Consider the following 26,360-nt stretch of genomic DNA (forward strand, 5'->3'; position numbering starts at 1 on the left):
CTGTGGGGTTCGGGAAGGATACCTTTTGCAAGCATGCAATGACTCCAAAACTTAGCTTAAAAACAAAAAGAGATTTATTAATTTAGAGAGTAATGTTGAGAGTGGCCAGGAGGATAGCAAGGTAGAACAGCAAGATGGGGAGCAGTTCCCTGGGAGGACAGCATTAAAGGAAAGGCAGTTCCCCCCTGGGGACAGTATGGATGGAGAGGCTATCCCCCAGAGCACATCAGTTCTGGGGATTATATACTCTTTAGATGCTATGTCCTGGTGTGGACATGACCAGGATGTTAGTCCCTCAGGCATTTGGTGGGGTGGGGTGGTCATCTGATTGGGGTCTGCCTGGAGGCATCAAGATTCATTTCTTTGTCCACCTTAAATCTAGAGGACAAAAGAGGGTAAACATCTCAGGACCCTGGGTGGGGTCATTGGGTGTTTCTAGGTTAAGAGCCACAAGGATGCAAAGGCAAGGGAGTTTCCCTGATAACAGTTGGCCTGGGTTTCTGGGGGTACAGTGCCCATGTCATCTCCACCTCTCCTAATATGTAAGGGAAAAAGGGTTGGCCTTCTGTCTTCTGTAACTTCTTCAGAGCTGAGAATGGGTGTAGAGAGGTGCTTAGGAGAGAGAGGCATTGACTGTAGACAGTGTCCAGAGCATCAGGCTGGGATGGTTGCTGGGGTGATGGTGGAATCTGGCATCTGGGTGACTCCCGTGAGAGCTTTTACCCTAGAAGCAACTAGAGATGACAAGGTTACAAGTACAACCTCAGGTCTTGGATACACCTCAGAGGCACTGAGATCTTGGGCTAGAGGCTTGGGGTTCTCTCCACTTTGGGGTGCTTCATACACACCCAACAGTTAAAGGGACCCATTTTGGCTAACGCTTCCCCAAGCTGAATCAAAGAATTATATGTCCGGCTGGCTGGGTATGCATGATTTGAAACATAGAAGAAGACCCAAATTTTTAGGAAAGAAAGTTATGGCTTTTTCTCTCCTTAGAGCACTTGCCACTAGATACCAGAAGCCTTCTTTTCCTTAAAGGACAAGTCTCACCCATTAATAGCTCAGAGAAATTCTGCTTGTCGGCAGTCCAAAAACAAATTTCCATAACCTCAAACAAGCTTTTCTGACCATTTGCCCTCTCTAAGGATTCCTTAAAGCCTATAAGTCTACATTATAGCAGTTATTCTTACATATTTTGGCAATAATTAATTTGTCACAATTTAGTCATAAAACCTGAACAGGAATGTTGAATTCATTAGCTCTACAGTAAATACAAATCAAGGCTAGATCATATCCTGACCTTAGACCATATGAAAAAACTAAGACAAGACCAGTCAGGAATCTCTCTAAGGAATTTTGATTTTCCAAAACTACATACATCAATTCTAGGAATGATCCCTAAGTTAAAGATCCAATTATGAGAGCAAAACATCTATCTGTTCTCTCTCTCTCTCTCTCTCTCTCTCTCTCTCTCTCTCTCTCTCTCTCTCTCTCTCTCTCCTCTCTCTTTCTCTCTCTCTCTCTCTGCTTAAAAAGGTAGAACACAACTTCCATTCTTCCTTCACAAATCTACATACTCAAGCTTTATGGACTTTAGAACATAGTCCCTCTTTTTTCTGAATTCAAACCCAACATAACTCTTCACCTTCTCTGACTTGCTTTTAGCATCATAAGTCAAACAAACATTCTATTGATATCACTTCAATTGCTAATCGGTAATCCAAAGAATTCTGATTTAAAGGATCATTGAAATACTGTATCTTTAGCATAGTACTCGTCCTTTATGGGTTTCAGTTCATAGTACAAATTGGTAAACTGAGGTAACCACTGAGTATTGAACAAAATCTATGGTTTGCAATGAACTTTTTGTTTACATCCAAACAATATTTAAAATACATATTTCAACAGCAACTCACATAGCATTAAAAAATTTCATAAAGCATTTAGTATTACAGGATCTATTGTAAATTTAGAGATTTGAAACCTTTTTAAGGACTGTAAACCTTAAAGCAAGCCTTTTGACAAGCAGGCTGATTATCTATTTTCAAGACCAAGAAGTTAAATGCAATAATAAAGTTATTCCAACTTTAGTACACTGGGATGAAAACCATTTGATAATTTTAAACAAAAAACCCATTTTTGGTAAATTTAAACACTTTAATGAATTTTTCCTTTAAACCTCTTATGCTGGAAAGGTAGATAAGGATGGAATGCAGTCTTCTCAAGGCTATACTACTAAAAACCTATTTTACAAAACCAATCTGTGGCTTTTCTATACAAACAAATTTTACTGTCTGACAAAATTAAAATTAGGATGTTCTTTTTAAAACCTATATGAATACATGATCACAATTTTGAAATAAAATACCAATAAATACCTCTAGACAAATTTTAGCATTACTCCCTTTTGGCTAGCAGACAGGGAAAGGAGATTTATCAGGTCTTCTTATCTCTCCCTGTTTACCCCCAAAACAGAAGATAACTAATAGGTTGTTCAACAGGTTAAAAAAACCCTTAGTTTTAAAAGTGTAAGTCATTTAAAAATCCCCCAAATAGGGGTGTCTCACCAGTTTTTCTGTTCAGAATCAATCCTTCTTCCTCTCTGCAGCAGAGGAGGAAGGAAAATCTGATCAGTGAAATGAAAAGCTTCCCCGTTTCCTTCCCCCTCCCCGCCATCTTCACTTGGGTTTTTTAGGCGGGCCCTTTGCCTTAAAATCCAAGTGAAGAGTAGAGAGAATGGAGAATTGGGAGCCTGGAGAGAGAATAAAGGTAAAAGGTACAGAGCTTCTGTCCATAAAAGATGTCCAATTGCCACCTGGTGTTGGAATTTTTAGGGTAACAAAAAGTCAATTTCCTCATCATTTTTTTTGATGTTGCTCAGCTATTTAACATGAGAGAAAACAAACAAACAAAAAATCCAACTGAATTTTCTCTCAGGCTCTTAGACTTGATCTCCTCCCAACAGGAGAGGCCTGCAAGCATGCTGCTCCCTTTGTCTTAATTGAGTGGGCTGGTCCCTATCTGGCTTGATCTCAGACTGAAAAAAAAGAAAAAAAAATTGCCACTGATAGGCCATGCCTCTTGTTTATCAAAAATGTAAGGTGGCCAGTCAACATTACAAAAAGAAATTGGTTGCTTTTTCTTTAGTGCCAATTTTCCCCAATTTTTAAGTATATGCCCCAAAGGGGAATCTCGGGGTACTCTCTGTCTCTGTCCCATTTAGATGCAGAATTGGCCAATTCTACATGGAGGGTCAACGCTGTGTGTCCACAGGTTGCCCGACCAAAAGCACTCAGTTCCAGTACTGAGGCGAGTGCTCAGTGTAAACTGAGGCGGCAAGACTTCCCACACAACTTGGAACCATCTTCCAGTATAACGGGGAGCCGACAGATAGACCCCAAACTCCAGTGGCCAGACTGGACTGGGGCCGATGGGAGAGAGAGCACAAAAGAGTTCCCACGGAGATATCACCCGAAAGATGGGGGTTTCAGGAGTCAAAGAAAAGGCTCCTTTCCTACCTGAGAAGCCGTGTCCTCGTGGAGGATCCGGGGTACAGGCGTAGCTTTCAGGAGAGCCAGATTGGTTGGTGATCAAAAAGGTCAGTCAGGGTCTTTGAAGAAACTTATTGGGGAAGAAAATAATGGTCAATTAGAATTCTGAGAAAGTTCCTAGGATGCCATGGGGGCCAACCCAAGGTTCTCAGGGTTACCTGATCCAAAAGCTAGACCAAAAGAGGTAGAAAATGGAGTACACAGAAACAGTCTAAATCTGCCTGGGTGGAAGAGAACTCCCAAAGAAAGTTGGTTATCAACAAGATGACAGTTTGTTTCATGAGTCTTCTCTATTTGACACATTCTCTTCTGGTAGCAGGCTGCTAACGTTTTAACACCTCCTCACTTCACAGTTATAAGTGAGCTAGTGTCAAAGGGAAAGGCATTCTTCCAATATCATCACTGAAAAGGTTAAGGATACCATTCACATTTCTCTGGGGATCCAACTCTTCCCACTGGAGAACTAGGGCATAGATGCTCTGGTGGTAAAATAGGTGCTAATAATCATGACAGACATTCCAAACAAAAGGAATAGACCCTAGAATTAGAGCTGGAGAAAATCTTGGAAGTTATTGTCTACCTCTCCCCTCCCTGAGACACATATGTATCATTGGGAGGCAGACTGGCAGGGTAGAATGAATACTGAAGGTAGCAAATTGAGGTAATTGTATTTCTAACTCATCTCTTTGCTAGTTGTACAATGCTGAACTATTGAGATTCTGTCTTCCACCCGTCTTCTCAGACCTGGCTGTGACTGCTGGTTTTGGCCCTGATTCTGCTTTATGATCTTCTAATGAGAAAACATTCAAGAGGGATTAAATGTAAAGTCTCATATTTGGGTAAAAAAATAATTCCCAAGTAGAGAATAGGAAAACATAACTATAGACTTCTGTTAAATTGAAGAGGTGGTTAGTGGGTAAGAGTGCTGGATTTAGAGTCAGGAAGACACATTATTTGACTTCTCTCAGGATCAATTCCCTCATCTATAGAATGGGGAAAAATAATAGCACCTACCTAAGAGGGTTCTTATGAGAATCAAGAGATAATATATATGCAATGCTTTGAAAACTTTAAATCACTTTTTAAGTTCTAGCAGTTATTATTGTGAAATTTAATGGATTGAAATTTAGAATGAGTTGAAAATAATGTGATAATCAGAAAAGGTTAATATCATTCTCATCTGCATCAAAAGAAGCGAAATGTCCACAATAAGGACAATGATAGTCCTCTTGTTCTCATTCCTAGGCAATAAATCTGGAACTTGACATGAGCTTGGCATCACATTTTAAAGAGAAAACTAGTAAGATGGTGCATGGTCCCCAAAGGGCTAATAGAATGGTAAGAAGCTATGCCATAGACGATCAGTTGAGACAAATAGGGATTTATAGACAGGCAAAGAGAAAGGGCTATGAGTATCCTCAAGGATACAAATAAAAACTTTCTTATGGAAGTGAGCATCAAAGGGTAGATCTAGGAGTAATGGAAAGGAATTATAGAGAAATAGATTTAGACTTAGAGACAAGGCATATATTTCTATTTATTACAGTTGTCTGAAAGTGGAGCAGACTACTTTGGGATATGTTTAGCTTCCCTTTAGGGGAGGGCTTTAAGCAGAAGCTGCATCATTACTTATAGGAAGATTTCATTTTCAGGTACAGGTTGGATTAGTTGGTCTGTGAGGCTCCTTCCAACTTTGATATTTTATGACTCTGTCAACACATCAACCCCACAAATCACCTTAACTTTGGCTTATTTGATTATAATCTCTCCCTCCCCCTACCATGAGATCAGTGAATATGATCGGTCTCAGATCTTGATGAATAGTATAGGGAGATAGACATGAATACTGTTTATTTTAGAAATGTGGGTAGGAGTTGATGAGAAATTTGAGTGGGTAGATGACTGGAGATGGCATGTGGACTAAGGTGATTCAGGTGAGAAGATGTAGACCCGAAAATCAAAGAAGAGAAGACTGAGATGAAGTCACATACAGGAACAGAGACGTACTTCCCCCTTGTCCCTTTTCCATCTCCACTGCACTGAGAAATGGTTTGTGCATGGAAATTAGAATCAGAAGAGACATATGACTGATGAGTATTGGATGGCTAAGCTGTTGTCAGGACTTGGAAATGAGAGAGGGGAGGAATGCCTGCAATCCAGCTGACAAGAGTTTAGATTAGACTGAGAGGGGTGAGTTGGATCAATGGAGGCTTTTTCCCTTTCCCTCCTCCCCCCACGTAGTCATTTAAAAAAATAGGAGCATGCTATCGTATAAATTATATTTTCTAAAGGAAAGGGAATTTATTTGAGATCAGGGTATTTACATTAGAACATCATTTCTGTCACTTATGAGCTGGGTGACCTCAAGCATATCATTTAAGCCCTTGGGTATGTTATTTTCTAACAACTTAAATATAAGAGTCTTGAAGTAGATAAATTTGTAGATTCTGTCCACTTTGACATCTTATGATTTGAATGGCTTGGGTTTTCCTGATTAGTTCTATTTGAAGGGGTTTAGGTTGGGAAGGAAATCTATTGTGGGAATCTGGAAAATCCAATGGGTAGTATAGGTGCTGGTTTCTAATCCTTTCTTACATTTTATGGGAAAGCTCATACCATTCCCATTTATAGTTGTGATATTATTGAGTATTGCCCTCCTGTTTTTCCTTGTTTGTCCTTCTTTTTCTATTTTTACCCTATTCCTCCACCAAAATCTTTCTGCTTTTGACTGCTGGTATTCTTAATCTGCTGTCACTTTGACCAGAATCCCTTCTCTTTTCTTCTTGCCTCCTACGTCCCTGTAGGGTAAGATTGATTTTTATATCCAATTGACTATGTATGTTATTCATTCTTTGAGTCAGTTCTAATCAGAGTAAGGTTCAAGTGTTGCCTGCTAACCCCATTTCTCTCTCCACTATAAAAATACTTCCTTTTATGCCTCTTTTATGCGAGATAACTTCACCATTCTTTCTCTCACTTCCACTTTCTCCCAGTGTACTGCTCTTTCTTAGACCTTAATTTTATATTTTTTAAATCATCTCATCACAGTCAACTTACATCCATGCTTTCTCTGTATATTCTTTCTAACTTCCCTAATAATGATAAAGTTTTTAGGAGTTACAAGTATAATCTTCCCTAAAAGGAATATAAACAGCTTGATTTTATTGAATACCTTATGCTTTCTCTTTCATCTTTATCTCTTTATGCTTCTCTTGATTCTTGTATATGAAAATCAAATTTTCTATTTCTCTCTGTTTTTTTTTCCCCACAAGGAAGGCTTGAAAATCCTCTATTTCATTAAATATCTATGTTTTACCCCTGAAGGATTTTATTCAGTTTTGTTGTGTAGATTATTCTTGGTTGTAATCCTAGCTCCTTTGATTTTCAGAATATCATATTCTAAGACCTCTAATTCTTTAACATGGCTGCTAATTCTTGTGTGATCCTGACTGTGGCTCCTTGATATCTGAATAATTTCTTTCTGGCTGCTTGCAATATTTTCACCTTTTCCTGGAAACTCTGGAATTTGACTTTAATATTCCTGAGAGGTTTTCATTTTGTGATTTCTTTCAGGAGATAATTAGTGGATTATTTTTCTATTTCTATTTTATCCTTTGGTTCTAGAACATTGGAGAGATTTTACTGTATAATTTTTTGAGATATGATGTCTAGATTCTTTTTCTGGCATCATTGTTTTCAAGTAGTCAAGTAATTCTTAAATAATCTCTCAACTTATTTTCCAGGTCAGCTATTTTTCCAATGAGATTTTTTCATATTTCCCCTCTATTTTCTTGTTTTATTGTTTTTTTATGTCTCCTAGAGTCATTAGTTTCCACTTGTCCAATTCTTATTTTTAAGAAATTATTTTTTTTTAGTGAAAATTTGTGTCTCTTTTCCTATTTGGCCAATTCCATTTTTTAAGAAATTCTCTTCAGAGTATTTTGGTTGATTCTTTATTCTAGATGTTATTTTCTTTAGTAGTTTTTGTGCTTCTTTTACTAAATTATTGACTCTCTTGCATCATTATAATTTCTTTTTCAAACTTTTTCTGTCTCTCTGATTTTTAAATTTATTATTTTTTGCATTTGAATAAATTCTTGTTGGTCCTGTGTTTAATTCACATTTTTTAAAGATGCTTTTCATGTAGCTGTGTTGACATTATTGTCTTCATCTAAGTTTTTGTCTTGTTCATCCTTGTCACTAAGGTAATATTGTATGTTCAGGTTATTTTTTGTTTTTGTTGTTTGATTATTTTCCCATCGATTTTTGACTTTTAGCTTTATGTTAAAATTGGGCTCTTTGCCTTAAGTAGAAGAAGTAATGTTTCAAACTTCAAGTCTTTTGTGCTCCTACTTTCAGAGCTAGTTCTGTGCCTATAAGTTTTTAGTGCTTTCAGGGTAGTCTGATCTAAGGAGAGGTCACTGCTCTTCTGGTCTATGCTCTGGTGTTTATACAAGAAAGACACTTATTCCCCTGTGACTGCAAGTGCTGGTGCACCTTATTGTCTTGGATCTGAGACCAGGCCTCTTGCTCCTCCTCAGTCATAAGTGCTTTCACTCCTTTTGGCCACGGGACTGTGATTTAGGTCCCTGCTTTCCTGGGGCGACAAGTGCTAGTTCTCTTCTTCATCCTGGAACTGTGTCCCAGAAATGAGCATATGTAATGCAACAAGGTTCTGGATCCAAGGCTGGTAAAGAGTATTCTGTAATCTCTTGCTGACCAGCTATCTGACCCCCTTACCACCTGTGGGGTGAGAGTCTCTGAAGCTGGTTGAAGCTGGCTCAAAGATCTGCTACTAGTGGTGCCATAGTATGGTCTGAGCTGTGCTCTGGGTCTGATCACCACCTGGGCATGACAGACCTTTTCTCCAAACTTTCCAAGTTATTTTGGGCAGGAAAATTATTTCACTTGACCTTTTGTTGCCTCAGCTGCTCCAGGATTTCATTTGAAGCTTTATTTTAAAGTTGTTTGGAGGGATAAGTTGGGAAAAATTAGGTGAATTCCTCCTCTACAGCAGCATCTTGGCTATGCTCCCTCTGTGAGATTTGAGTTCAAATCTGATTGCAGATGCTTAAAAAACAGCATGGCTTATGGAAAGAACCCTGGAATCAGAGACATAGGACCTACATCCAAATTTTGACTCTGTCACTTACTTCTCATATGAGTTTAGTCAAATGACTTACCTTTCTGGGCTTCAATTTTTTAAATTAAAAAATAAAACACCTTATTTTCTGTCTTAGAATCAATACTAGGTATTGGTTCTAAGGCAGAAGAGCAGTAGGGGTTAGGCAGTGGGGGTTAAGTGACTTGCCCAGGGTCACACAGATAGGAAGTATCTGAGGTCAGATTTGGACCCAGGATTTCCCTTCTCTGGGCCTGGTTCTCAATTCACTGAGCCACCTTGCTACCCCCTGGGCTTTAATTTTTTAAACTAAAAAATGGATCAGAGGAGTGGTTGTCAGAGGTTGATATCTCTGGGTCTATCTTAGATAAAGATCTGAGAGCCCTCCTCAGAGGTCAAATTCTCAGGGTCTGTCTGAGAACAGGGCTGACTGCCCTCACCTCCACCACCTTTTAGTTTTCCATAACAAGATTGCTGACCGTTCCATGAACCCCAGATGATTCCTGGAACCATTATCTTGCCCCAACCACTATCCTACCAGCTGCACTATTTACATTCTTGTTACACTTTCCCATGGACTTTTCTCAGGGGTAATTGTTTGTAATTCCTGTGGTTTTTACCTTTAAAAGATCTACCAGTCTGCAATAAACTCGAACCCATTACCACCAGCACTGGGTCCCTTCTGACCCCACACAGTGATTGTGACTGTGATTCTTATCTTTTCCCTCACCCTTATCTTCAGGTGATATTCTTCTTATTTCTACCTCTATATTTTCTCTTACTGTTTTCCCTATTCTTTACCTTTGGAACCCTGGTCCCAGTCCAGCCCTCTTCTGGGACTTTAACAAGTGGTGTTGGAATAAATATCCACTAAGGTCCTTTCTAGCTTTAAATCTCATTGTATAATCACATGAGTTTGGGGGACAAACAGGTTCTATCACCAGGGCTTGAAAGTTAATCTCTGAGTCCAAATTGTACAGTCAATTGCATCTGTTAAAGGAATATTGAGTCTTAGCCTTTTCTTTAAAAAGAGACTTTGCTTTTATTGAAATATCTTCCTTTTCATTCAAACTATGCCAGAAGAATATATTCATCTTAGTGTTCAGACACACATTTCCTCCTTAGATGTCTTCTCCCTGATCCAAAGGAAAGAGGGCTTTTAGAAGATGGATGTTTTGTGGATTTCCAAGGCAATGGCAATGACAAATGGCTCCTTTCCAATGGGCCATGGTGACCATGACTGGCAGGAGATTCTATCAACCAGCTGATTAAGGCAACAGGGGGCAGGTGGCCTTGCTATGTTTCATCTGATCAGACCAGCAGTTTGATGAGTGTTTGAACAGTCTACAGCAGTGCCCACAAACACAATTCGCTCTCTAGGAACTAAGGATAAATGAGCAACAAGACATTTTGCAACACTGAATCATTCACTGTCAGAAACATTCCCAGGCCATCTCTCCCTCTCTTTCTCCCTCCCTCTCTCTCTGTCTCCCTCTCCCTCCTCCCTCCCTTCTTCTTCTTCTTCTTCTTCTTCTTCTCTCTCTCTCTCTCTCTCTCTCTCTCTCTCTCTCTCTCTCTCTCTCTCTCTCTCTCTCTCTCTCTCTCTCTCTCTCTCTCTCCCTCTCTCTCTCCCTCCCTCTCTCTCTGTCTCCCTCTCCCTCCTCCCTCCCTTCCTCTCTCTCTCTCTCTCTCTCTCTCTCTCTCTCTCTCTCTCTCTCTCTCTCTCTCTCTCTCTCTCTCTCTCTCTCTCTGCCTGTCTGTCTCAACTTGGTCATTAAATGTGAATTAAAACTGCATTTGACCATGGTAAGTTCCTATCCCAACCCCATAGATTTAGAGCAATAAGGGACATGAGAGCTCATTTTGTCCAATCCCTCATCTTATGGGGGAGATACAGAGATACAAAGTAAATTGCCCAAGGTCATAGAAGTAGTAAGTGTCCTACAGTGAAGAATGTCGATACATAAATCTTACAGGACAGATTGGAAAAGTTAATGCAGCAAATTGGTTGATGGATGTTCTGGCTTATCTACCTACAGGAAATCCAGTTGGGGCTTCATTCACAGCTGTAAAAAATATATCAGTCCAGAACCAAAGAAATGACAACAACAAAATAAAAGGATAAAAGTTCATCAGACTTCTGTTTTCACCAGCAATGCCCGCTGTAGATCTCTTGTGGAAGGTGACGGTCTATGCCCTGTTCTAGGTTCTTGGGTTGGCAGTGATGGGAAGAACTAGAGGAACCAAATGCCAGGATTCTGGTGGGAGGAGTATGCCCAATTAGACCAGGACTAAGGGAATAATGAAAGAAGAAGCAACCTTGATTTATTCTAGCAGGGACAGCCCCAGACAAAATGGAACACCATTCTTAGAATCATCAACAGATGAAATGAGAGAGCAGAAAGGGACTTTATGGATTCTTTAGTCCAATGAAGGAGATTAACATGAGGAAATGGATATCTAGAGAGGCCAAGGACCAGTGTTTGGGAAGAGGGTGCTTATTAGCTATGGAAACATGAGGAAATTTAAGGTGCCATTTTCCTCACCTATAAAGGGGATGCAATTGTTACAGAGGGTTGTTATAAGGATCAGATGTATTTAAAATGCTTAATTTATAAGCTTTAAAGTGCTTTGTACACACCAATGCTTATTCTTCAGAGTATATATTTTAACTGACAACATTAAGTAGAAAGAGACAGATACTTGATTGGAGAGATTGCTAGACATGCAGTCAGGAAGACCTGAGTTCAAATCTCTGACTGCAGATGCTTAAAAAAAACTGTGTGACCCTGCTCAAATTGCTTAATTTCTGCCTGCCTCAGTTTCTTCAACTGTAAAATGAGGATAATAATAGCACTTACCCCAGGGGTTTGTGTGAGGACCAAGTGAGATAATATTTATAAAGCTCTTAATACTTTCTCTGGTATACTGGAAGTGCTTAAAAAGTGTTGCTTCTTTCCTTATCCTCACCCTACTTTCATGGATGCCTAAATATCGTGAATTCAAGTCCTTCATCTTTCCTGATTGCTCTTCTCTGGATATTCTCCACCTTGTCAGTCTCTTTCTTAAAATATGACTCTTAAAACAGAACATACTAGTCCAGATATTATCTAAGCAGGCAGAGGACAATGGGCAGAAGACAGCTACCTTTCTAGCCCTGGACACCCTGTCTATCTCCATGGAGGTTAAAATAGAATATTGCTGAGTTTATATTGAGTTTGCCATCCTCGTAAACCTCCAGACTTTTTCACACAAATTGTTGCCTAGTTGTACCTTCACATCCTGTACATGGGAAGTTCTTTTTTTATCCCAAACTTTCAAGTATTCTCTATTCAATTTCCTTTTTTTAGATTCTGCATTGTTGACGGGAATATTCACACTGATGAGACCATGTACCAAGTGAAGTATTGGCTTAGAATAAGCCCAGGGATCACATCCATTAAGACTTACTTTAGCTTTTCCTCCAAGTTTTGTGCTCTCTGAAAATTATTAGTATATGTTACACATCTGTATGTACATATATGCAAAACACACTTGTATTTATATTTGTACAGCTATACATATTATATATACACATATATACTCATTTACACACATCTTAAAGCTATAACTGTACATCTATCTATATCTATATCCATATATCCATCTAAGATGCTAATAAAAAATAATATGCTAAATAAAATGCTAATAAAAAATAACTGCACAGGACCAAGCCAAGAACCCCAGGTCTTTCGATAGGCTACGTCTTTTCAAGTTATCATTGAACCATTGAGTATTGTCCTTGAATCTGGACATTCAACCAGTTCCAAGCCCACCCAATTGTAGTATCTTCTTGCTCTTCTAATAATCAGGTAAAGAAATGACCTGGTCTGGTCTATTGTTAAAAAAAAGAATTCTTGGTTGAGTAGACGTCTCTCCTTGGTCCTCTCTCTAGAATCTAAGCTGCCTGGTGACTGGGACGTTTATGCCTTGAGGGCAGGCACAATTTTTGGTTTCTGCATCTCCACTAGCTAAAATGCTGTACTTAGCAGATGTTTACTAATTGATTGATGTGATTTGCTTTAACCCACATCTGTTTGTTTAGACTATTTCCCCTTTTCCTCTTCATTGGTTTTATTTATTTATTTATTTGTTTTTTTTTTGTGTGTGTGTTTTGAGAATCATTCCAAAGAGACTCCCATCTTTCTTGTGTTGACTTTTCCTGCAGAATTTTGTGATGACATCTCACTTATCCTTTCTCTAAGCCTTTTGAAACGTTTTCCCTAAAATCTATGCATTGTAGATTGCTTCTGGCTTTGCTCTTCTCCATAAAAACGCCAAGATGGAACAGCCATTTTCCTCTGATTTTCCCATCATATCCACACCAGCAAGGTAGGGGATAGAAGATCCCTGAGAACAGAGGTTAGCTGATGCCTAGCCATGTGTTTTGCTCATAACAGATGCTTAAGAAATGCTTATTGAATTAAACTGAAGCTGTTTCTTAGCTTTGATTTCTATGCTTATTTGAATAGAATGACATGTCCAAAGAGATCATTTCAGTATTTATTTTAGACTACGTTGGGAATATCTATGTGCTTATCCTTTTCATTATATAAGAAGACATGGATACAGTTTGGATTGGATAGTTTAGGAAACTTGGGAAACTGGAAAGCCATTTCAACATGGGCAGTCAATATGTGCTTGGTGAGAGATTACAGAATTTGGATAATCTACCAAAGGCACATTAGATTCTTCTAGAGAAGGGACTTAATCCCATTGAATTTATGGTCCTAAGATCTCTGAAGGCTCTTATGACTCTAAGGTTATGTTTTATATTTTAAATTTAATCTAAAACTTAGCATGAAACTCAAAAATGTTATACTCGATACATTTGAATCTTCATTTGCCTGTTCTTGGTCTTGCTACAAAATGTCTCATGAAAAGTGGTTCCTTACTCCTGCTTCCTTTCACAGGTGAGCAGGCGCAAGTCATTTGTCACCCTGAGTTCAGGAATGAGACAAGGGGACATTTCCTGTGTTAAACTGGGTCGAGTTTGATATTTTGTCCCTTATTATGCAGTCAGGCATTATGAAATATGAAATTATACATCTTTCTCATCTTTTTGACACTTAAGGTAATTTAAAATAAATTATTTCAAATTTTTTCCAAATTGCTTACTGAATTCTATTAGATACTGGTGGAAATTGTGGTAGGAAAAAACCCCCAAACAATTCTGGTGACTGCATGAGCTCAGTTCTTGATTTGGAAAAACTAGGGTGAAGTGACCGGAGAATGACTAAGACCTATATTACCCTCTCTCTCTCTCTCTCTCCCTCCCTCTCTCTCTCTCTCCCTCCCTCTCTCCTCTCTCTCTCTCTCTCTCTCTCTCTCTCTCTCTCTCTCTCTCTCTCTGTCTGTATGTCTCTATCTATAATTAGGGCTCTGTCATCAACTGAGAATACACACACACACACACAAACACACACACACACAAACACACACACGGAGTTCCAAAGTCTCGGAACCAATTGTGAGATTTAATAACGATTAAAGCTTGAAGCTCGACTAAAACTTTTGGGGCACCAAATATATGTATATGTGTGTGTGTATACATATAGACTACATATCTCTTGTTCTATGTCTGTGTCTCTCTTTGTCTCTGTTTCTTAGCAGATAGGTGGCACAATGGGCAAAGAGCTAGACAAAGAGCTGGGAAGAACAGAGTTCAAATCCAGTTTCAGGCACTTCCTAGTGGTATGACCTTGACCAAGGCACTTCACTTTACATGCCTCAGTTTCCTCATGTGTAAAAAGACAAAATTCATAGCACCTACCTCACAGGATTATTGTGAAGATAAAGTAAGATGTCCACAAAGTCCTTTGCAAACCTCAAAGAGGTATACTCATGTTAGATCTTGTTATTGTAATCCCTTTAGACACACGTATAATATTCTCCCACCCATGTATGTAATCATGCCATTAGTACGTGTTTCCAGGGGTTGTTTTGAGGTTCAAAGGAAGTACTGATGCATCTCTTTAAAATCTGCAGTCTTTTCATGTATTTCTTCATTTGAACCTCATTACAGTCCCATGAGATTAGTTGAATTGTCTCCATTTTGTATCAGAGGCCATTGAGACAGTCTACCGAGATAGCATCCAAACCTAGGTCTTCCTTACTTTAAGCACAACACTCTGTCTATGACATCATGGATCAGAGAGCAGTTTAGATCTCTGTCCTTTTCCAGGTCATTCAAAATTCAGCCAGGAAGCCACTGGACTGCTCGCTACTTTAATTGATTCCATTATAGCTGACACTCCTAAACAGTCCCTAGCGTGGTGACTGGAGCCCCAGACAATCATTTTTATCAGAAATCAGGCTGTACTCTCTCCTTTCATCCTTTCATCACAGACTTACCCTTACTGGGAAAAACCCCCAAACCACACACCTAGCCCCTGTACTGTTATGGCTGACACCTAGGAGAGTCATGATCCGCTAACTACCTCAGAGTGAGGATGGAGACTTGTTAGTCTTTCTTAGAAAGAAAGTATTTAATTAACTGAAGCAAATGCTAAATTCCAATTAGAGGGGAGTGAAAATAAAGATGTAATTTCTCTCCTCTGAGTTTTTGGGCCCCCTGAAATTCACAGACCTGAGATGGTTAGGGTTAGGGGCTCCTGATGGAGATGAAGCATAGGGCTTCCCAGGTCAGAGCAGGGCTGAGAGGATGGGGACACCCAGAGAAACGGAAATGAGACACACCAGGAGCCATGTGGCATTGTGCCGTTGTCCTTACAAATTCGTTTCATAACATTTCTTTCCTCCCTGTTGTTGGGAGAGTGTAGTGTTCTCTGAACTAGTTACAAGACTCCAAGGTCCTAGTAGTCAATAATATGCCATTCCCCCCTCCTTTTCCCTCTCCCTCCTTGCTCTTTCCTTCTCCTTCATCCTCCTCTCTCCCCTGTCCCTTCTTTTTTGCCTTCCTCTCTTCCCCCCTTTCCTGTTTTGCTTTTCCTTCTCCAATTTCATTTTGATGTATTATACTAATAATTTCTGATTTCTCACATATGATGATGACTTTTAAATCACATTTCTATGCCCCAGTAAACATGACTGAAAACTGAGCCATTGATGGAATTTCAAATTTCAGGAACAGAAACTGGGTTTTACATACAATTTTGTATCTAGTCAATATTCAATAGATGTTAATTGAATTACATGTGATATTAATGGGAATGCCCAGGATCTTTCTAGGTTCAGGCAAAAGAGCACTCCCAGATCAACATATAGCCAGACACCCATCGCAGCTACAGGATTTTTGCATCTGGTCTGGTTTGCTACACTGGGATTAAAACAGCAGACCCAGCCACTGACTCAATTTCCATTTGCTTCTATTCAATAGCAATGGGGCTCATCAATGTACTAGGCTGGGAAATGTTCTGGATTATTGGGGCACTGCTGAGTCTATCTGACCCTAGAAAAAGGCTAGGTGGTTTGCCAGGTTAGGTGTTGAAACAGATGAAAGAGATGATATATATTAGGGATACTGAGGTGTTCAGGTCCACTGAGGAAATTTCTTTTTGACCAGCTCTTATATTAAAATGTTGTCTGTTGTGTGACTTTTCTGTTGCTTAATGGGTGAAGACTCCACACGGCTCCCACATTTTGACGATAACCTCACATATTTCTCTTTGAAGGATCACATTTTAAAAAATTATTAGAAGAAAATAATGAAATATTATTTCCAGAAGCAGTTATGTTTCAAAGACATCCTGACAAGTGCCCCAACCACATGGATTTCTTTTCTTAGACTTCAATGGTATGAAAATTAAATGTTAGAAATAACTGTTATGCATTAGAATAATTGTTGTGCATTGCAACTGGGCTAGTAGAATGGAAGCTCCTTGAGGGTAGAGCCTTAGATCTTACCTTGTTTTGTTTTCTCTATCCTGGGAATCTAGTTCAGTTTCTTATACACAGTAAGCATTAATTCCTGCTAATTCAATTGAGTTGAATTGGATGAAATTCCCTCCTGATATACTTGTAAATGTTTAATGACTGGATCTCTGGAAAAAATGTATGCAAGATACACTTTTAAATTTAATCAGTACTTTCTTAAATCTAGACAACTGATAATACAATTATTCAAGCCCTGATTTGTAATATTTACTGATTTCTTAAATGAAAACACACTCATTGAAAATATAACAATTGATTTTAGGAGAGTGGCCCTTAGAGTTGGCTCCAAGCTGCTCCTTTCCTGCTCTCTCCCCTTTTCCCTCTCTCCTCCTTCCCCCCTCCTTTTCCCTCTCCCTCCTCACTCTTTCCTTCTCCTTCATCCTCCTCTCTCCCCTGTCCCTTCTTTTTTCTTTTTTGTCTTCCTCTCTTTCCCCCTTTCCTATTTTGCTTTTCCTTCTCCAATTTCATTTTGATGTATTATACTAATAATTTGTGATTTCTCACATATGACGATGACTTTTTAAATCACATTTCTATGCCCCAGTAAACATGACTGAAAACTGAGCCATTGATGGAATTTCAAAGTTCAATGGAGTTCTCTGAGTAAAGAGAATAGTTGGCTTGCCTCCTCGTCTCCACCTTCAGTGAAAGATGCCAGTCACACCAGAACTGCTCTCCTCATGTTACTAAGTAACATAGACTAATTGTGTGGTCAAACATACCTGCTGAAAAACAGGGGCAGCATTACCACTGTACCCTGAGACAACATCTTCCAGGATTCTGCTGCGAGTTTATAATTTGAAAGCCAGTGAAGGAGAGATTGTTGTTCTGGATCAAATATCTCTGCAGATGAACTCTTGCCTGAATTCCCCATCACTCACAATTTATTGGAAAATAGAAATGAGGATGAGAAAAGAAGGTTAACTTTATGTTGAATAATTAAAGGCTATGATCTTATGATCTTTTGCCTCTCTCCTTTGCCCTCCCCTCCCCTGACCTCCTTTCCCTTTCCTTCCCCTCCTCTTCCCCATCTCTTCCCCTCCCATCTCCTCTCCTCTCCTCTCCCATCTCCTCCTCTTCCCTCCCCTCCTCTCTTCTCCTCCTCTCCTCCTTTCTCCTCTCCTTTCCTCTCCTTTCCTCTCCTTTCCTCTCCTTTCCTCTCCTCTCCTCTCCTCTCCTCTCCTCTCCTCTCCTCTCCTCTCCTCTCCTCTCCTCTCCTCTCCTCTCCTCTCCTCTCCTCTCCTCTCCTCTCCTCTCCTCTCCTCTCTTCTCCTCTTTCCTCCCTTCTCCTCTCCTCTTCCCCCTCCCAAGTATCCAACGGGTCCGAAACAGCCCAAAGTGGGAGAAGGGAAAGCTATGTCACCTATGGGGCCCATTTCACAATTTTCCCTGTGCCCTTCTGACTGTGCTCTTCAAAGTCGTCTTATGCCAATACGCCACAGGCTGCAACGTGCCTCCTCTTGGGCTCCCAACTGAACTTGTGTGATTCAAGGGCAGATGAAGGATTTGAATGCTAGCATCAGTAACCCCAGAAGAGAAAGTCTATACCAGGAAAATCAGAGCAATGTCTGGAAAATGGACACTTGGGCTAAAAATGTCACTTTTAATGGGAGATAGAAATCAGAGTTCATGAACAACTCAACTTTTATCTTGACTTTGGCACAAATATAATAGTGGGGATGACAGAGGACACAAGCTCGGGTCCCCATTTCCCCAGGGCATCATCTCTCAGCAGCCCTGGCTGGCATCCACATCTGATCCTGCTCTGCCTCCATCCCTGATTCTCAGACTCTCTCTATAAATAAGCAAAGGAATAATATTTCAAACAAAGTTTGTTTATGGGCTTTTAGAAATAATTATCACCTCACTTAACTGCAGAGAGCACATCCAGCTGAGTCACATTCATCTTAGATGACACTTTTTGCCAAGATCTAGATTTGATGAAACAATAATTTAAACCACCACCACCAATGATGCACATCCACTATGAAGCACCTACTATGTGCCAGGCACTGTATTAGGTCCTCGGGATGCAAAGACAAAAACAAAACAATCTCTGTATTCAAGGATATTATGTTGTATTGGTGCTAAGTCTAAAATGAGGTAATAGCCATAAATATCCTTCTTGTCTCCAGGTAAATAGGGATAGCTGAGATGATTATAAGGCAGAGAATGGCCATGATTCAGTGTCCGGTAGCTTTTTCCTTTTTAGAATTATGGGATATGTAATCGTAAGGGATGTTAGAGAATCAAAACTTGATATAATGGGATACTGGTACATAATAACAATTAATAATAATCACTAGCATTTAAATAGTGTTTCAAGGATTGCAAAGCCATCTTATTTCTTCTTTACAATTGTGGGAAGTAGGTACATTCTCTGCATTTTTATAGATGAAGAAACCCACTTGTCCAAGGACACACACACGTTTTTGTTTTTATTTTTTTTAACCTTTACCTTCTGCCTTAGAATCAATACTGTGTATTGGCTCCAAGGCAGAAGAGTGGTAAGGGCTAGGCAATGGGGGTTAAGTGACTTGCCCAGGGTCACATAGCTAGGAAGTGTCTGAAGTCAAATTTGAACCCAGGACCTCCCCTCTCTAAGCCTGGCTCTCAGTCTACTGAGTAACCTAGCTGTTCCTGACTAGTAAGTTTCTAAGGATGGATCTGAACTCAGTCCAGGTCCAGCAAGCAGTCCTCTTTACCCTCTAGTTGCCTCAATGTACAACAGCTGTGAGAAGAAGCTGTGGAACCTGATTCTGGGAAAGCATGGTGGTCTCTGAGAATACTAGCTACATTGATTAAACAGATGAGGAAATTAAGTTGCCCGGAGCTTAAGTTGCTTCTGGTCATGCACGACAGGGCTTGGACTAGCACTGGGGCTCAGTGAGTAACAAAATATGTTGTTGTTCATCCATTCCAGTTGTGCAGATGGAAAAACTTGTCACACCTGATCTACATTTATAGCATCCTTTTAAGTGATGTCCTTATTTTACGTAATGATGCTTAGGAGATAAATGTGGCTGAGACCCACGCTGCACGGCTCTTTCTCTTTGCTCTGCTCACTTGACTGAAAGAACCTTTTATCTTTTCCTTCTCTTATTATTATCATTAAAATCCTACACACTGTGTCTGACTCTTTTTGACTCCATTTGGGGTTTTCTTGGCAAAGTTACTGGAGTGGTTTGCCATTTTGTTCTCCAACTCATTTTACATAGGAGGAAACTGAGGCAAGTGGGTTGAAGTGACTCGCCCAGAGTCACACAGCTAGTCAGTATCCAAGGTGACATTTGAATCCAGAACCCAGGACTTCCTGAGCACAAACCCAGCACTGTTCATTGTAAACAAAACATAGGGTCTCTATAAACTACAGCGGATTTGATGGTGTCTCACCATAATCTCGAAGTTCAGACGAGAGACGTTGGTGGAGTTTGTCTTCCCAAGAGAGGTGAAGCCAAGAGAGAATGAGAACTGCCATTCAAATCGGTACCTCTCAAGGTAGCTGAATCTTCACTGGCACATGAAATCTCCTCTCCTTTATGTCTCTCTAGCCGCTTCTCCACAGATAACTTCTGCTCGTTTTAGAGTTTTTAATAAGCGATTGTAAGTCTCTACCTTTCTGCATTGTCAGTCATTCCGAGAACCCAATTCCCCAGGATTTGGGGAAATCCAGCACTTAAAGCCATTAACACTCCACTCCTAAACAAAAGTTTAATTGCCTTTAAGTGATGATGAAGCAGTAGGTGATGAAGCTAGGAATGAAAATGACCCTGATCTAGAAGTGAAAAAAAATGTGATGAGGCCAAATGGAAGGTGAGTAAACAGTCCTTTCCAGCTGATTAAAAGCAACTGCCTGCATTTCCTTTTACCCACTGTGAAAACAAGGCAGTGACAAGACTTTTTGACTTTTTAATTAAGGCTTTCACCACATGCTTTAACATTCGTGTTTTGAAGGGTATGGAATAAAATTGTTTTAATTGGGGACAGCTCCAATTTAAGGTTATTATTTATAATTAGGAGGAATTTTCTTCCAGTTTGATTGTGCCCATCTTGTAAAGGAGGAAAAGGGAGCCCAATGGATAGGAGCAAATACTCAAAGCTTCAGAGGACCACACAAGGACATTGAGTTCACTGCTCAGTTTGCAAATGAAGAAACAGAAGGTCTAAGGTCACAAACATAGTAGGTGGCAGACAGGATTTGAACTCACATCTTTTGATTTTAAATATGGCGCCCCTTTTGACTCTGCCATGATGTTGTCTTAGTTATGCAAAAGGCTTTTACTCTCTTGATTCACGGACGAGTTAGGATAATGTAGTTGAGAGTTTGCCATCCATTAGTGAACTCTAGCTAGAGTTTCCCTCTCTGTAATTCTCAGAACACCTCCGTAGAATGAAAGCTTTCAAGATCTAAGCACAATATAGAAAGCAAATGCATGTGCAACTTGTCTAGTTTAAAAGTCATCCCACAATGTAAAAGTGATGAAAAATGCTGCGTGCGGCCGTGTGTGTCTATAAATGCTTGTGTGTAGAAAATGCCCCCTTCTACAAAAGAGAGGAGGTGAACATTCAGTTTGAGGGACATTATTTTAATAACAAGAACTCACGTTTTAAAACTCAGGGGAATTGTGTGTTGGCTATGTGGGAGGAGGGGAGGGAAAGGATATCAATCATGTAACAATGTAAAGAAAAAAATTTTCTTTATCAATTAAATAAAATAAAAATAAAAAAGCTCACATTTATATAGTACTTTGCATTTTAAAGCATTTTGCAAAAGTATAATCTCAGGAGGGTTATTAATGCTTTAGAGAATCCACAAAAGGGCAACAAGAGTCCCAGAAAGTCTATGGGTCCATTCCCAATAAGGTTTGATTCAAGGTATTGGGGAAGCTTAGTATGGAGAAATGAAGACTCAGGGGAGCCTTAATATGGGTTCAAATATTTAAGGGCAGTCCTGGGGAGGAGGGCTTAGACTATTCTGACCGGCTTCGAGAGGCATGGGAGTTAAGGCATGGGAGCAGCCCATGGATGTTAAAAAGAGTTCAACTTGGTCTGGGAAGAAGAGACTCTGTTGTTAGTAAGGGGGATTTTCTCTCCAGGATGTGATACCTAATCATGCTTGGTGCAATGGACAGTTTTCAACAGAATCACAGAAGCTCAGATTTGCAAAGGACCTCCATCACTGTTTTACCTAAACGATACATGAAAATGAATTCCCATTTGGACAGATCCATCAAATGGCAACTGAGCTTTTGCTTGAAGACCTCCAACATGAAGGAACCTCCTACTTCCTGAGGCTTCCCATTCCCCTTTGGGAAAGTTCCCATCGTTAGGTAGATTTTCCTGACTTCAAGCCCAAGTCTTTCTTTGAAGCTTCTATCTCTTGTTTCTAGTCTTCTCCTTTGGAGCCGAAGAACATGGCTAAGCCCTCTTCCAAATAACGACCCTAAAGACAGCCATCTTCTCCTCATGAGTCTTTTCTAAGCTAAATATCCTCAGTTATTTTAACTGATTCTAATAGGTATAAACTAGGAGCCCAACATGATTCTTTCCATCTACCCACTTCTTTCCCTCCTCCAGAAGTTCTCTCAATTCTCAGTGACCCTCTTAAAATGAAGCCCCCAGCACTGAACATCAAATACTCTAGAAGTGGTTTGAGCAGGGTAGAGTTTTATTTCTGGAATCTATGACACTCAATGTGGTCCCAAAGAGCATTCAGTTTTTTTGGGTTAACAGATCACACTGGGGTGTTATATTGAACTTCTAGGCTCCCGAGAGTCTCCCAGATCAACCCCTACCATCCTTTGGTCAAAATAGCCAGATCTTTTTCAGATGGGTGGCTAAACTCCCAGTACCCAAGGCTAATGGGGATGAACAGCAGGAACATTTTTTGAATGGAGGCACTAAAAAGGTCTTCATTACTGAGTTCCAGTGATGAGTTTAAATCATATGGATATGGATTTTATGTTCTCTTCCCACATAGAGGCTTCAAGAAGGCAGCGTCACTTGCATCCTATCAGGCAATAGCAGAATTGGATTTTCATGTGGGAATATGAGACAAAATTGTCAGCAGGAAAAATACCAATTTGGAAATTCCATCCACCAATCCCAATTGCAACCTATCTCTAACTTGGTAGATATGTCCTAAGGAGTGGCAAAAGATCCAGTGAACTGTCTGGGGCCATGGCACTAGTGAGGGCTTGAAACTAGGTCTTCCCAAGCCCAAACGAAGCCTTCCATCTACCTCCTTCCTCCTAAAGACTCTACTGGATCCTATATCCATATAACCTATGGATAATCTAAATTCTCAATTTTTCATTGTGTTCATCTAGGCACTTTACATTTTTGTGAATATTTATTTCATTTGTTAGTTTTATTGACATATTGTTGGATAAAATATTTTCTAATAATTACCATTATATTTTCTTAAAAATAAATCATATAGTCTAAGTGAACCTAGAACAGAGTCAGGACCCCCAACGGAGTATACTAGGCTGTGTCTTTCCTCTGGATATGTGTCCAGAAATCTGGCGGTCACTCGGTTAGTGGATTGCCCTGCTTTCTGGTATGGAGTCTATAAACACAGATACTAAACACCCAGAAAAAAAAGTTGTGCAGATGATTTTCTCTAACAAGAGAGAACATTAAGAATTGTGCTCTGGTGGAAAATGAAAATAATGTATAATTTGTATTGGAATCAATTGAAGGTATTAAAAAAGATGTCAGGGTAAAGATTTCCTACTTTGAAAAAATCACTTAGGAATGCCAGATTACATTACAAGCACCTTGTCAGTAAGAATAGAACATGCAGCTATTAAACTTATGGTGGAAAAAATAAAGTTAATGTGTACTAAGAATTTCTGTTATCATTTCAAAGTTTTAAATTAAAAATAGGATAATGGCAGCTAGATAGTAGAACAGATAGAGTGGCAGGTTTGGAATCAGGAGGACCTGAGTTCAAATTTGGCCTCTGATACTTCCTACCTAGGTGACTCTGGGCAAGTCACTTAACCCCAATTGTCTAGCCCTTGCTGGTCTTCTTTCTTAGAACAGAAGATAGAAGTTAAGAGGTTTTTTTAAAGGATCATACTTAGACAACTAATTTTTATAAAATGTAATTTGGGGTAGGGCATCATAATGACTTGAGAGTTGGTTACAAGAGCCAGGAAAGAGCTGGGTTCAAGTAGTCCCTTAACCATTCAGTGCCCCAGGCAATGCTCTAAGATCAGAAGTACAGAGAAAGTATCTCCCTTTATTGGTATAGTGGACTCATCAGAGACTTTGGTAAGCAAGTAAACTCATCTGGCCAGACCCATCACTAATTTCAGAGTATTTTGAAGGATCCAGTAGAGTCTTTAGGAGGAAGGAGGTGGATGGAAGGCTTGGTTTGGGCTTGGGAAGACCTAGTTTCAAGCCCTCACTAGTGCCATGGCCCCAGACAGTTCACTGGACCTTTTGCCACTCCTTAGGACATATCTACCAAGTTAGAGATAGGTTGCAATTGGGATTGGTGGATGGAATTTCCAAATTGGTATTTTTCCTGCTGACAATTTTGTCTCATATTCCCACATGAAAATCCAATTCTGCTATTGCCTGATAGGATGCAAGTGACGCTGCCTTCTTGAAGCCTCTATGTGGGAAGAGAACATAAAATCTGATAGATTCCATCAGGCTGGAAGGTCTTTGAGCTCAGGTTGGGTGATTTATTGTGTGCTTCTTATCAAAGGATCAGCCTAGCTAAGCTGGGGAGACTCAGCAGCAAACTGGCCAAAGGGGATGAAATTTTGGCTCCAGCCAATCCCCAAGAGGGCCATCTCCCAAGTAGGAGAGCTTTCGCAATCTGAAGTGATGGAGGCAGTATGTATAAGAAAGAAATCAGGATCTGGGGTCAGGATTTGAGAGTAGGAAGAGTACTGGACCATAATTTTTAGGCCCACCAGTGGGCAACTTGCCTTTTTTGGTCTCTGCTGTCATTCTCAGTGGCATGTCCTTGGATAAGTCACTTGCTGCCTTTGTTCCTTAATTTCCAAAATGACAGTAATAAAACTTGTTCTACCAGCCTCACTGGGTTGTTGTGAGTCTCAACTGAGCTAAAGATTGCAAAGTGCTTTGAGAACTTAAGAGCCTTATATAAATGTCAAATATTGTTGTAATTACCTCCCAGGTTTCCAAGCAACTTTCTAAGCCTGTTAAGTGAGAGGCAAGTTGCCTTTAGGCATCAGTGGAGGGAACTTCCATATCAAGAGTTTGCCACCTCATTGAAATCAGAGTTCAGGATTTTCATAGCTCATCATGATTGTTGTCAATCCATCAAGAAGCATTGAAGAGGTTCCCTCCCTGTGCCTGGCACAGAGCTCTTTGGGAAGCCCCACACAAATGCTGAAAATATTCAGGCTTACAAGGAATCTCCCTCACCTCCACCCCATTCTACTGCATGTAACTCACTTGATGTGTCACATTGATGCCCTCTGCGTATGATTGGAGCAAAACGGAAATTGATTGATTAAAATGTATAAAGTAGTGATGGCCAAGAACTAACCAGGATAAAACTGGCTCACGCCACTAAGCTTTTAGGAGGCTAATTGGAGGATGTAGTGAGGTCTAGGTGTGGAAGGTTGCATTTGTTCCTCCCTCAACACTCATAGTGGTGTCTATCTCTACAAAGTTTATTTCATTTCTCTTATTTTATTGGCCAATAAAATGGAATCTATCCTAACCATTCCTTTCTAACTAACTTATTCCATGGATGTTTTGCTTCTGAATTAAGGGTTTTCTTTTCCTGCCATTTAATTCTAGTGACTTATCCTGGCATTCAGTGCTCTGTGAATATCATGAGTGAATATAGAACTTATTGGCAATGTCTTCCCACAGAAGCAATCGTTTTAGGGAAAACAGTTGACTTTAACAATTTAGCCTATGGGAATGGATCAAAATGATTTAAAAGGCCCACGAAGACTTCCCAAGGGTCATTTCATTATTTATGAAATAATTAAGAGGCTCACATGTGCCTTTGCCAAAAACATGTCTGTGCCTGGATAGAAGGGACAGGCATACAGCATGTATATGAATAAGTCAATACAAAGTAATTTGAAGAGGGTGAATGCCTTAGCAAGAAGGTGATAGCTGAGTTGAACTTTGAAGAAGAATAAGGACTCTGAGATGCAGAACTGAAAGAGGAGAGCATTATGGGAAAGTGGTATAATATTTTAGAACTGAGAGAAACTATTGAGTTCTACTTATAGCTAGTAATATTTTGCTGGAATGTGGAACCCAGAAATAAAGAGTATTCTGAAATAAAACTGCAAAGAGAAGATTAGAACCAGATGGCGGAGAGATTTAAATGCCAGGCTGAAGGGTTAACATTTTATTTTCAAGGCAATGGGGAGAAACTGAAGGCTTTTGAGAATTGGAGTGGTGGGGTTAGATGTGTGCCTTAGCAAAATTGTTTGGTAGTCTACTTCTGAGTTCTAGTCTTAAGTGTGAATAGAGTATGAATAGTTTCCTTATAGAAAGAAAGGAAGGAAAAAAGGAAAGCAAGAAAGAGGTAAAGAAAGGAAGCTAGGTGGTCCAGTGGATAGAATGACAGCTCTGGAGTCAGGAAGACTCATCTTCCTGAGTTTAAATCCAATTTCAGACACAACTCCTAGGAAAAGCCACTTCATCCTGTTGCCTCATTTTCCTCATCTACAAAATGATTTGGAGAAGGAAATGGAGAACCACTCTAGTATCTTTGACAAGAAAATGCCAAATGGGGT

The 26,360-nt window shown here is 39.8% G+C and overlaps 1 long non-coding RNA gene across 2 annotated transcripts; it reads right to left on the reverse strand.

Annotated features, from left to right (window-relative positions):
• Positions 1–51: 51 nt before the first annotated feature.
• LOC130455989 (uncharacterized) lies at positions 52–16,711 on the reverse strand. Of its 2 annotated transcripts, none has more exons than XR_008914274.1 (3): positions 16,579–16,711; positions 3,519–3,621; positions 52–734 (listed from the first exon to the last, which is right to left on the reverse strand). It is a non-coding gene; the product is annotated as an uncharacterized LOC130455989 (long non-coding RNA). The 2 variants fall into 2 exon arrangements; XR_008914275.1 differs by lacking the exon at positions 16,579–16,711 and adding an exon at positions 14,486–15,147.
• Positions 16,712–26,360: the final 9,649 nt, after the last annotated feature.

The sequence above is a fragment of the Monodelphis domestica genome, chromosome 8 (assembly GCF_027887165.1).
Source record: "Monodelphis domestica isolate mMonDom1 chromosome 8, mMonDom1.pri, whole genome shotgun sequence".
NCBI classification, from domain to species: domain Eukaryota; kingdom Metazoa; phylum Chordata; class Mammalia; order Didelphimorphia; family Didelphidae; genus Monodelphis; species Monodelphis domestica.